We start from the raw sequence: 11,287 nt of genomic DNA on the forward strand, positions 1-11,287 counted from the left end.
TGATGGTACTTTTTCCCTTTTCATTTCACGAAAATGAGTAGCCCATTAATTATAAGGTTGCTGGTCAGAGCAGTAACAAATGAGGCAGAGCGGGCAGCACAGAGAAGAGGCTGAAAGTGCCGAGTCAAGAGGTCCACGTTATCGCTGTCATTGGCTCCACCATCCAATCCCAGGCAGTGACTTCACCTCTCAGCGCCCATTTCCCCCTTGTTATATACAAATATTGAGTTGGCCAAAAACTGTTGGGTTTTTCCGAAGAAGTAAGTAGTATGCAACAAGTAAGTGCGTGATGTGTACTGACAATTCCTGTTAGGAGGATGAGTAAATGACATGTAACAACACAGCAAACACACTTAGCACGGGCATATCATCCAGTTGTATCCGGTTCAAATAAATTGGATTGTCTTCAAAGCTAATTTTTTGACCAGCGTTCGCTAGCATTTTATTCACTTCCTCAGTGGCCGCTTTCATTGCCTCCGGGTTCCTAATCACTTAAAATAAGCTCCAGAAAGTCGCTGGAATGGTGTTTGCTTGCGAGGCCCAGAGGACGGCGAGGAACAAATTGGCTTTCTCCACGTCGTCCAAGGCGGAGAGCGTGTCATTCAGAAACCTGACCAGTTCCGAGATGTGGTCTCTCTTTCTGAGCTTCTGGAGCCGCAAGCCCTCTGCCAGTTACTCCCGGGCGTAGTGGCCCGTCTTGAACACGTGAATGGGGAAGCCTGCTACCAGGGCCGGAAAGATTTTGTCAAATTGCTTGAAGTGGTCCAGGTGATTTAGAATGAATGCTTTTTGTGCATCTTGCCCTGTGAGATCTTTGCCAAAGAGCGTGAAATACCCAGCTTCAAACATCACTCGATAGCAAAAGGCATACATCCCCTCTGACATCCAGGCGGGCGTCTTGGGCTTGGGAACCACCTGGAGTCTCAGGACAAGTTGGAGGTTTTCCATCATGGCTCCTGTGAGGGAATTCAAGGCATCGCCCTGCAGAGTCTTGATGAGAGTTTTACTTATGTTGTCGGTGGTATTTCTATCACTGGGGTCAATACTTCTGTGTCCAAATGCCTTTGCAGAAGCAGTGAAGTGAAATTTTTTCCAATCAAAGTATTTTCCATGATACAGAACTTTATGGTATGACAAAGGATTGGTGATGAAGTGGACATAGTTTCCCATTAGTTTGCAGGTGAAAACATGGCCATGTTTCCTTTGATTTGCTCTGAGGAACTCGAGAGGATTAGCACCAAACTGCAGAGCACAACCCAGATATGGAATCAACCCATTCTCCAGAGGCGGTTCACCCATTTTCCTTCTCCTCATTCCAAGGACAAGCCACAAACAACAACCCACTGCTACAACAATCCCCCAGATCAAAAAGATGCTCGTCATTTTGCAAATCTAACGTAAAACTTCTGAGGAGGAGAGTGGTTTATGTCTTCCTTCTAGGGATGTCACTTCTCATTACTGTCCCATGTACACAGATGGCTTCTATCACACCCCTAACATGCAGCCTCTAATCTGATGAGTGGGAATTCGGATCCAATAGTTTTATTTTATATTCTATCTTTCCTCATCCATTCAAAGTCATCATATAGTATATTCACAAATACACATAGATAAGATTTTGGATTCTTTCACTCATTTACTTGTCTAACTCTATGCTTGTGGCATCTGAGCAGCTACAGTAATATTTAAGAATTTTTTATATTTATTTCAAAGTGTTACTCCTTATCTCCATGCCAATAATTTTAATATAATAATAATAATAATAATAATAACCACAAAGTTTGACATACAAATCTTCTAAACAAATCTTAAACCTTAAAACTATCATGTAACCTCTTTCCCCCTGCCACACATACATACCAATCCTTTTAGAATTTGATTTCAATTACTTTCTCTCATAGATTGAGGAAGTTAAACTTGTTAAATGAATTGGGGAAGAAGGGATAACTATAACTGTCATAGGCTACGTTCACTGGAAAACAGACTTGGAGACCAAGATAGCATGTACTATATTCTCAAAAGAGAACAAAGTAAACAGTAATTGTCAGAAGGAGGAGATGAGATGTTGCAGGTCCAGTAACAGCCTCAGTCAACCTCAATGGGAGCTCTGGAGTTAGAATGGTCCCTGGCCAGTCAGAGGTTTCCAAAGTTAGGCAGAAATAGCCCAATTCCCTCATCGATAGTCATTGGGAATGAAAGAACAGGGAAGGGCTATGACCCTGGGCAAGGTGGCTCTCTTCAGCTGAAGCAATTTATAAAGGGGAAGAGAGCTGAAGACTGTCTGTCAATAGCACCCTTAGCAGTTATGGGAACAACTCTTTCAGCGAAGAAGAATCTAGATGGTACATAACACTGTTCACCACAACTTCACAATATCAATTCATTTTACCTTGATGGTCATCTCCATTTATTCTGGTCTTTAATTATGACTAGCAGTAAAGAAATTATATTTTTTCTTCATACAGTTCTGGAGTATTATGGTTTATATTGTTATTGGAAAGTTTCCCCTTTTTATTTTTTTAACCTTAATGTTATCTTTCATAAGAGTGATAAAGCTGTTGGTTTTTGCATATTAATCCAATATCTTCTTTTGGTTTCATTCATTTTTCTCTTTCTAGATTTTTATCGTTGTTGTTGAGTGTTTTGTTCACATATGTTTAGTCTCTTCTTCTATAATGAGCATGTTGAAAGATAATTTTCTCCTGAATACTGTTCAGGCCTTACACTATGTGTGTTAATTAGCTGCATTTTCAAAATACTTTAATTTTAAATATTCTGCAACTTCAGTTTTGCTTTTTTTCTGAATCCAAAAGTATTTCAGAAGATTAAATTTTTTCTAAGTTGGTTTAATATTTTTGCAACTATTCTGTTTATCAATTACATTTGATTGAAGACTATTACTTATATGAATTCTAATTTGGGAACTATTTTAAGTCAACTTATGACAATTGCCACAAAAAAAAAAAAATGATGGTGGGGAAAATACTTTGGTTCAATTTCCAGATGACTAAATTGTTCATTTTGTGTTTTTATTTCCTTATCTAGCCCTTACATTTGTTTGTTTGTTTGTTTTATTTTAGCACTTTTATTCAAATGAATTTTTAAATGTTCTTCAATTCTTATTATAGCAGCTTTCTTATTTTACAAATGTGACTCTAAATTCTGAATATAAAAAAATTTCTACTTCATCTCCTCTATTAACACTTTAAATTTGACCTGGTTTCTCTATTCATTTTGGAGTATTTCTTGCTGTTGGATTAGTGAATCTCTCATTGAGAAAAGAATGGGAGAAAAAGCACAAATAGGGAAGAAAAACAAAACATGAAAGAAAAAAAATAAAGTTATATTTATGGAGTGAAGACAGAATGACCATGTTTCTATAAGACACCTTGGCTGAGCAAAAATAAAAGAGTTACAGTAATATTTATAGAAACACTCCAAGGTCAATACACTTTCTTTCCTATAATTATTACTACCATAGCTTAAATATGTGAGGATTCTATTTGTAATACTGGTTGTTTTAGATATTAGAACAACTTTATGTTTCTTTAAGTTTGGGGTGGGGCAGATTTAGACTTGTTAACAGAATATTTGGTATTTTTAAAGAAATATTAAGTTCTTTATATCCACACTGCTGTGTTGTTTGCTTGAAGCTGGTATTAGAGAGAACAAGGACCCAGACATTGTGAAATCAATAACACAGCTCTGGGCTTTCCTGGTGGCACAGTGGTTAAGAATCTGCCTGCCAGTACAGGGGACACGGGTTTGATCTGGGAAGATCCTACATGCCTCGGAACAACTAAGCCTGTGTGCCACAGCTACTGAGCCTGCAATCTAGAGCCTGCAAGCCACAACTACTGAGCCCAAGTGCCATAAATACTGAAGCCCATGTGCCTAGAGCCACTGCTCGCAACAAGAGAAGCCACTGAAATGAGAAGCCCACGCACTGCAACAAAGAGTAGCCCCCGCTTGCCTCAACTAAAAGAAAGCCCGTGCACAGTAGCAAGGACCCAATGCAGCCAAAAATAAAATAAATAAATGAATGAATAAATAAATTTATTTTAAAAAATTGTATATTAAAAAAAAACCCACAGTTCTCCATTTTTAAAAAAAAATGCTAAAGTGTTCCATGCATTTGCTATAACCTCTATACTGATGGTTTCATGTAAGCAACTTCAGTTTCTCCCGTGACAAGATTGAGTGGATGAAATATCTACTATGGGATAATTTGTTAGATGTTAATGTGGAAGACATGAGACTGATCCAAAGAGAAAAGGAAAGCTTCTGATCCAAAGCCAAAAGGTGAAAGAGTGGTGATGTTTTCTAAATCTCTACTAAAGAGAGAGGGAAAAAAAGATGCATAAATAGATATTTAGACCTTAAGGAAAACAAACCTTGTCTGATAAGACTCCAATAGGAAAGCACAATACTGAGCTGCTGGTGATCAACCTTAACACACGTGCCAAGATTGAAACCCTAGACTACAATCCTTTCCATTTATGCATAGAAGAAATGTGTTAATGTACTATGTAAGAATATAATATGAGCTTAACCGGTCTCATGATTAATAGTGTCATACCAGAAAAGGCTTCATCAGCAATAGAAAGGGTATGAAAACCATAAGTCTCCATTTTGCCTCTAAAATGTTGAATAAGTGTGCCTTAGTAAGTTATGTAATGTAAGGTTTAAAATATAACTGTTTTATATCATCAAAAATAATAAAAAAAACAAGAAAAATGCACTGTTTTAATAAAAAGAATTAGACTTTGTGCTAGAACTGAGGAGACAGAAGTGAAGTGAATAAGACCAGATCCTTGAACTCTTTTATAAACACAGCATTACACCCTTTATGACTACTGTGTTCTGTTTGATGCCAAAGTATTTTTCTTACATCCTCTACTAGACTGTGAACTCATCTGGTCAGAGGCCATACTGTCATTGTTGAGGCTATTGCTGCTCTTACCATTCTACCTTACATGAAATCTTGTATTTAGTAGATACTTTGTAAATATTTATGAATGAATAAATGTATGTGAAAATGAATGAATGGATAGTATTTTAACCTAATAGTTCTGTTCAATATATGCTGGAGATTATATTTTATCTGATAAAAAATGGCTAAAAGATTCAAATGTTTGCTATTCAAAAGGAGAGAAATATTTATGATTATGATTAATTTAAAGTAAATCAATATAAATAAATATTTATTTATTATCAAGCTCATGTGAGAAGCTGTTTAAGATGTTATATAGAATTACTTAATACAAGACATAACCACTACCCACAAGACACTGGGAAAAAAGAGCACAATTACTTGAAAATCTAAATCAATGAATGAGTATTTCTTACATTCTACATATTGTTATTTGATTCATTCTGCATATTGTAACTGAGCTATGGGGAAATAATTCAGCTACAGGGCCTAGTACTTGAGGAATCAAACAGGCTAACCTAACTGTAAAAGTGGGGATTGCAGGTTATTGTTCAGGAAAGTGGAGCAGTATGGTGAAATGAGGGGTCATTATTCTGGGACATCTGGTCTCAGTTAGCATTAGCTTTCAAGAACCAGTCAGGAATGGCAATGAATAGAATTAGGAAGAATGCTCAAGTTTCAACCAAATGAATTGGGAAAGAAGGGGAAAATCCACTCACTCACTCATTATTTTCATCACTGGATAGGCATATAATGAATATCTATTATATGTTAAGCACTGTGCTATGAGCTGAATTTTCAAACATGGTCCCTGCCTTCACAGAGTTTATAGTCTAGATATTCAAAGAAATAGATAAATTAAAAGGACCATTCAATGGCACAATTGCTAGATAATGGTGATATTGGAAGAAAATTTTGAATTGGCCTCAGCAAGAGCCAGTTTATTACTACTGTGACTATACTGTAGTCCATATAAAGTTTAGGTTTGGGAATTTAAGTTGAAAAATTTATAGAAATTTATACAGGTTCTTAAAAATGAAGAGCATTCCCATTCTATATGAAGAGATGTAATTCTTTGCTTAAAAGTAATTTGTATAATTAAATAAAAATTTTCTCTTTTTTAATGTATTACCAAATTTTCCAGATTATAAGAAAATGGTACTTATAATTAATGCAACAATTATTAGATGGGCTTTTATTGCAACAATTAGGATTTGTCTTTTTAATGCTGACATGACAAACTGCCTTACAGTAATAATACTCAGGAAAGAGTATTTGAAGACATCATTAATGTAATCTTATTAATAATACCTGGGAATATTATAGCATATAATATAACTATTTTACACATAAAAATCATTTTCAGAGGTATTATAAAAGTGTGCACAAAGTAAAACATTAAAAAATTAAATGGCATTCAATTTTTATTTAAATATATCCTTCTAGGTACACAGATGTACAGGTCTCAGAAGAATTTTCCACCCCACCTCAGTTCATTTACATATATTCAGCATACACATGCCAACTGTCGCACAAATACACCCCAGAACTTTTTCAGGTGTCTATATGCCACTTTGGAAATTTCCAGACATTTTTACTGTTTACTCTCTGTTACTACTCATCTCTCAATACTGTTGGTTCCATTGCCCATGTTTAACTCCATTCCTTGGCTCCTAGACTTTGTCTAGGTAACATTTACTATTGTCTGTACCAGCTTGAAATGTTGGCAACACTCAAAGAAAAGATCTCTGGATCTACCATTCATTTCCATGAAACTTCATGTAAAATTGTTCCTGCCTTTCTCATCCCCAAGTCCTTCTCCTAATAGTTCTCCACATAAGGGAGAAAGAAGAGAATTAAGCAGAACTCTTTACTTCTTTAAATATTATAAAAATGTTCTCATTTATAATACATACAAAATGCATAATAATTACAGTAAATATTTTTGTAATACATTATTCCCAGTTGTCCTATAGCCATCACTTGTCCTATAACTATCACTTATGGATTACTAACCTATACTAGCTATGATCTAGCAACAGTTTACAAATAGCAGGGTTTTAAAAATGGCCTTTTAGATCAAACAGCGTCCAAAGAGATACTCTCAAAATCTTAATATCTTCTGTTCTGTAACTAAAAAAAAAATTCGATATAAAATTTAAAAAAGAATTTAAAATTTCAAATGTAACAGCAAGACTTTAAACCAACATTAGCTGACTCTATAGAAATTAATAAATTGTCCCACTGAAAGAATAAAGAGAATATACTTCAAAAACTCTATTAGTTTTAATTATAATTTGTTACAATGAAATGAACTAGTTTTACAAAAGTGTATTTTTTGGACTATTTAAATATATCCATTTAACAGCCAAAGTTGTATTTCTTTAATAATCTTTGATGAAACTTTTATACAAACATTATAAATGACACTGTTTTTAAAAAATAATTACCATCATTATGAGCCTCAATTATTATGCTAAGAAAATACAAAGATTCCTCATTTGGCATTAAGACAGATACATAAGAATGATTTTCTTGGATTAGATGGCCTCAAATCAGTAAGTTTTTGCCCTTGTGTTTGTAGTTTATAGTTATCTCTCCTCTCCCTTACTATCGTCCTGTCATCTCTTACTGTGTTCTTATCATCTTATTTTGACTTCAAGTTTTTATATTAATGTGACATGTATTTTAAGTGGTTTGGGGACAATCTCCCATAATTTTATGGGGTTTCAGACAAGTGAGTCAGCCAGAAAAGAAGCTTCCTGACAAATGAAGTGTCACTGTAATTAATTAATGTTATCAAGCCCCATCTGGTTGGTCCTATAAGGGATATAAAAAAAATAAAAGAATGAACTATTTTGCTTGTAGTATTGGTTATCTTTAAAAAGCAATTTCATAAATATAAGCAAAATTATATATTATCTATACTTGCAATTTAGTCTAACGTTAACATTGAAATACTGGAACTCTTGGTTTCACATGTTAACATTATTTTAGCATCATTATTTCAACTCAGATGCAGTTCTACTTAATTTGTTTTTGTTATTAAAATAAGCCATAAGCCATTCCTAGTTTCCTTCATTCTGCTGATTAATTTGGGTTTCTCATTATTTCCTATCAGTAAATCTCTTTGGCCTGATTCAGTGCAGTATTATCCTTCATTAAGGAGTCGGATTTCATGTTATCAGAGAACACTGTGGTAGAAAGGGACCTTAGAGATCATTTGCCCAGCCCTTTTATTTTAGAGATTAAAAAGGGATTTTAGAAAGATGATGCTTTTTGAAAAATCTCTTTTGTTCTGATTAAAGTTTATCCTTTTTTGTACACTTAAGTAAGTTTCTTATATCTTCTTTACATAAACAATCTCACTATTATATAAGGCCAGCTAACTGGTATTATACTTCAATCAGGCATTACCACATTCAGGAAAGAAAGAAAGTAGCATTTTTTTTATTTAAAATTTTACAGACAGTAATCTTTAAATTACATCTACATGTTATAGTTTTATCCTAAAGAATTTCTTGATTATAACCCAATAATTCCTATCACATGTTATCTCTTATTTGTTCCATTTTCTATTTTATGTTATGGTGAGGGGGGAGAAATATCTGGAAAAAGTCATTTTAGTGGTATTTCTGAGAATAAAAGGACATTTTAGTATATTTTTTCTGATCATAAAAGTAATGTAAAATATGGGAAATAAAGCAAAGAATATAATATAAATAATAGTAACTCATTATGTCACCACCCAGGGGTTGAATATCTTGAGACATTTCTATTTTGTCTTTTTGCTGTGCTCATTTTTTTCACATGCATATATACATATATTTGAATTTGCGAGCCTGAATACTTTCTTAAAAGATAATTTACCAGATTTTTTAGTTCTGATGTAACACATCAAGGATAGGCCTGCCGAGTCAGTCTCAATAATTTCTCCTTTTGTGTCTACAATTAAGTCTTAGCTCAACTCAGTAAGAAGGGGTGTATTACTTAGAAGAAGTAAAAGAAAAATTCATCCCATTTTAATCCTGGAAAAATGGTAGAAAGGAGGAGAAATGCTTTGCTGAAAAGGGCCTTAACAGTAGGAATTTCTCCCCTGACTACCTATTCAACCACTGGTAGGGGGTGATTTTGCGGGGTGTGTCATAAATAACCTAGAGCAAAATGTGATTGACGGGGGAGAAGCTTTGAAGTTAGCTTTCTAAATTTTTAAATTTTACTTCCTCTATAGATTGGAAGTAAACTGAGAACCAGAACCACTCCCCCTCCGTGCCCCTTGGCATCTGTTATGGTGTGGTGAGGTGATATCTGTCACCATGGGCTGATAGCAGTGGTTGACAGCTGGAGACTGCTGAGGAGAAGGGAGTCAGCAATAGGAAGATGGCTGAGAAGTCTTCAGTACCCAAACAAAAGAATAGGATGCAAATTCACCTGTAGGATGTGGCTCTAGAAAGAAGAAAAGTCATTGCCCTTTATGTACCCAAAAGCAAACATGAAGTTCCTTTATCCTCAAGTTTGCAAAGACACAAAAACCTCACCCCTCTTGTTTATATGAAATGATGGTGATTTTAGGGGTGGGGAGATAATTTGAGAATTGAAAAGTTTTATCCCCAAATAAACAAACACTTCATGACACTTTAATTGGATTGTTTCTTGACCATCATTTGGGGAGTCACTCCCCTTCCCTCTGCCACATACACACTGTTCAAAGCTTGGGATTCAGGAGAAATATTCACAAATTGAATAGAGAAAAAAACAAAGCAGTTACTTTTTCTCTGTTTATGTACACTATAGAATGGGTTAAAATTCATAGATTTCCTTTATATACATTTGCTTTCCTTAAATTTCTAGGTATAATGTGTGTTTAGGCTGCCACTTCTTAAATTTGTTGGAGCATTGCACTATTAGAGATAGGATCAAGAATTTAATTCCAATGTCAACTAGTTTAACATTTGACTATCTAGACTTGAACTGTTCCTAAGAGCCATAGGCAAAAGCATGCCACTGTACAAAATGTAATAGAAAAACAGTGTGATAACAGCAGACAGGGTAATTATATGGACCTTTTATATGAAAGTTAGTGAAGCCACAAAGTCATTGTCATTGTTTAAATTTTCTTTACTTATTTCTTGTTAAAACCTAAATCTTTATGTACAGAATAGCTATAATACAGAAGATATGCCTAAAGCAAAGGACTTGCATCACTGAAAGTATACTATATTTTTCTATGTTACATTTTCTCTTTTTTAAAAGATTGTCCTGACTTATGTATTCAGGATTCCTGATTTTGAGCCCATTAAAAGATGGGCCCAGGATTGCTGAGCCCATCTTCTAATCACTTTGTTAACTGCAATTAGTTGTTGCTGGTTCATACACTAGAACACACCTCACTCTTTAAAAAGAGATTCAGACAAGTTACAATCATTAAAGCACAACTAACTGAGACTTTATACTTTGAAGTCTTGAAAGAACATTAAAAAGGTAATTTTTCAAAGAAAGTATGGAGAATTATCTTAAATATTTAAGAATGCAAAGAACAATTATTTCATCACTTTGCTTATTTGAGTTGTTCTGTGACTAAGCAGATCTACTTATTAGAAATATTATTATTTTTTAGAATTCTTATAGACATATAGTTTTCTATAACTCTAGATCCAAATTTAGAAAATGGAAAGCCATGGGATAAAGTGGTGCTATTCCTGACACAGAAAGAGTAGACAATTTAAAATGGCACCCGGAATTCTGATTTTAGAAATTATGTCATTGGATTTAGTTCAAGGCATCTACAAACTTGAATGATAATGACAATCAGGTAAAATATTCTTATAAAATTTTACCATTTACAAAATGCTTTCACAATTCTAAAAGAAAGGCAACATAAATATCCTGAATCTCACTTATTAATAATAAATAGCATTTATTGCATATTTAGTTGATCCTATTTTAGTCTCCTATGTAGAAATAGAAGGCTTAGCATGATTAATTAACTTGCCCTAAGTTAGTTGTACCTTGTAAATGTTAAAGTCAAGAATCAAACTGAAAACTTAAAGAGGGAGATAACTACTACTGCATTAGAAGTTAAAACAGAAAAATTTTAAATTTGTTTATTAATTCATTTTAAAATAACAAAAAAATAGGTCTTCCTTGCTGGCGCAGTGGTTGAGAGTCTGCCTGCCGATGCAGGGGACACGGGTTCATGCCCCAGTCCAGGAGGATCCCACATGCCGTGGAGCGGCTGGGCCCGTGAGCCATGGCCACTGAGCCTGTGCGTCCAGAGCCTGTGTTCTGCAATGGGAGAGGCCACAGCAGTGAGAGGCCCACGTACGGAAAAAAAAAAAAAAAAAAAAAAAAACC

The 11,287-nt window shown here is 34.5% G+C and overlaps 1 pseudogene across 1 annotated transcript; it reads right to left on the reverse strand.

Annotated features, from left to right (window-relative positions):
- Positions 1-309: 309 nt before the first annotated feature.
- Positions 310-1,383, reverse strand: LOC307053745 (cytochrome P450 7A1-like; annotated as a pseudogene). Its single transcript has one exon. The product of its transcript is annotated as a cytochrome P450 7A1-like (transcript).
- Positions 1,384-11,287: the final 9,904 nt, after the last annotated feature.

The sequence above is a fragment of the Hyperoodon ampullatus genome, assembly GCF_949752795.1.
Source record: "Hyperoodon ampullatus genome assembly, chromosome: 5".
NCBI classification, from domain to species: Eukaryota; Metazoa; Chordata; class Mammalia; order Artiodactyla; family Ziphiidae; genus Hyperoodon; species Hyperoodon ampullatus.